The sequence below is a fragment of the Propithecus coquereli genome, unplaced genomic scaffold (genome assembly GCF_000956105.1).
Source record: "Propithecus coquereli isolate 6110/MARCELLA unplaced genomic scaffold, Pcoq_1.0 Scaffold304, whole genome shotgun sequence".
Taxonomy (NCBI): domain Eukaryota; kingdom Metazoa; phylum Chordata; class Mammalia; order Primates; family Indriidae; genus Propithecus; species Propithecus coquereli.
The window spans coordinates 2,605,355-2,607,431 of record NW_012148664.1 but is presented as its reverse complement, the minus strand read 5'-3'; the positions used below and the strand labels follow the sequence as shown (position 1 = coordinate 2,607,431).

Below are 2,077 nucleotides of genomic sequence, written 5' to 3'. Positions count from 1 at the left end.
CTGGTCTCCAACTCCTGGCCCTCAAGCGATCCTCCCACCTCAGCCTCCCAAAGTGATGGGATAACAGGCATAAGTCACTGCACATGGCCAAATTTTTAAAAATTAAAATAACTCCAAGTCCCATAAGATGTCTTACATAATATTTAAAAATAATGCATGAGCTATTTTAATCAGGTGTTTTATCTTTTTAAACATTATTTTTGAAATCATTACTAATAAGTTTTTTAATAAGTAACTAGAAAACTGGTTGGAAATTTTGAGGGCCTTGCTGGGTAGGAAAAACACAGCAGCACTCAGGTGAGACCTGTGATTTAGATACCATCTCCACCTGCTGGCAGCAGTGACAAACACCAGGTCCTGGTGTTTTGGGGCTGAAATAAGAGTTTGAGAAACTATCAACTTTGAGTTGATAGTTGACAGCAAATGTCACAGGCAGTAATACACTGAACAGTTCCCTCGACCTGTTGCAGGTCTTTTTTGGGATAGACTAGAGAGGTTTGCACATGTGTACTTCAGGATATGTGGCTGCTAATGTTTTGGCTTGGTGAACTTCTTAAAGGAATGTTGTGACTTCAGCCAATAACCTGGATAACCGGATAACCCGGCTTCATCTCTGCACGCTCTGCTGCTGGAGGCTGGGCAGCAGAAAGCCCCAATTCAGGCAGCATTAGAGACAGCGCACTGAAAGGTGGCCACGACGTGCTCCACGCTTTTCTGCATGCCATGAGCACTTTTACCTAGATGGGGTCTGAATTCAAACCAAGTTTATGGGTCTTGAGGTTAAAGTGCTTTAAAAATAAAAATCTGTCACCATGGAAAAAACAATTTTAAAAGCCCTGTTGTGAGCCTTGGAACTGTTTCTGGCAGGGCAGTTTGTGTATTTTCTTACCAAATGTGCTGAAACCCTATTTGGCTTATCTCCTTGTTTGGATAAATGTGTCTAGAGTTGGAGCTGCCTTACTGGCTGATGAATTATTTTTCTAAATGTTTGGCTGGGCTTGATGCAACATAGCCAGAAAGACATTCCTTGCATCAAATTTCCATTTCCCTCATTTGGTAAAGGACACTTTTCCTGTCGATCTTTGCCACAGAAAGCAATCTTTGTGTACCTTTCCATGTGTCCATAAATAATTCAAAAAGCTATAAGCTCGCTCTTTCGAAAAGTAAACAATTCCCTTTACCTGTAAGCTGAAGGACCTGGGAGAGTGCTTGACATGCGATGATTTCTCAAGTCAAAGCCACTATTCTGCCTCACTGAAAAAGGTTGCTGCAATCAAAGGGAAGCTTTGGATCTGTATTAAAACTCTATGAGGGAGAATGAATAAGCAAGACAAAGTGCTTCCAGCACAGAGCTTTTCCATCGTGCCAAGTTCTACTTTCACCTTATAAAGTGCCGACTACATCCTGTCCTAACGCCAGAAGGCTGCCTTTCACCCTTATAACGGACTACAGGACTGTTCTTCAAGGTACAGTTCTGAAATGTTCTTCAGTCCTCAAAGATTTACGGGAAATAATGCATGTCCTATGATTCAAGGCAACTTGATTTAAAACAGGCTTGATGCTATGAAACCTTATTTACAAAACCTTAATTACAAGTTATAATTAACAAGAGAGCTGTTACTTTTCCCAAAGTCTGTTTCTGAGTAGCCTCTAACGAGTAGGTCAGGTTCCAGCAGAGCTTCAAGTCTAGGGTTTCTGGTTAAGGACTATACTTCCAAGCTTCTGGCTAGTTTCTCTGATAAACCAAATACCTTATTTTCCAGGAAAACAGATCAGGCTTAAAGTTCCACTAACCTGAAGCATAGCAAAGGAAAACATTACTTTCTTCCCGAAATATTTCAGAATGGAATAATTTATAAAAGTATAAATGTCTAGAGGATGGAAAGTTACACAAAACATCCTGAAAAACCTATCAATTAAACTACATTTGAGTTTATTGTTATTAACCCAGAAAACAGAGTTTATTGAGTGCTCAAATCTCCATTTCCACAGCACAATGGAAAAAGACTTAAATCAATTATTCTGGTAACTAAGCAAAAACAACAATAAAAGCCCTAAAATGAAAAATAAAGCATGG

The 2,077-nt window shown here is 39.6% G+C and overlaps 1 protein-coding gene across 1 annotated transcript in view; it reads right to left on the bottom strand.

Annotated features, from left to right (window-relative positions):
- Positions 1-2,077, bottom strand: part of DCTN6 (dynactin 6) — an 11,704-nt gene that overhangs the window by 7,281 nt on the left and 2,346 nt on the right. The gene's annotated exons all lie outside the window — the stretch shown is intronic.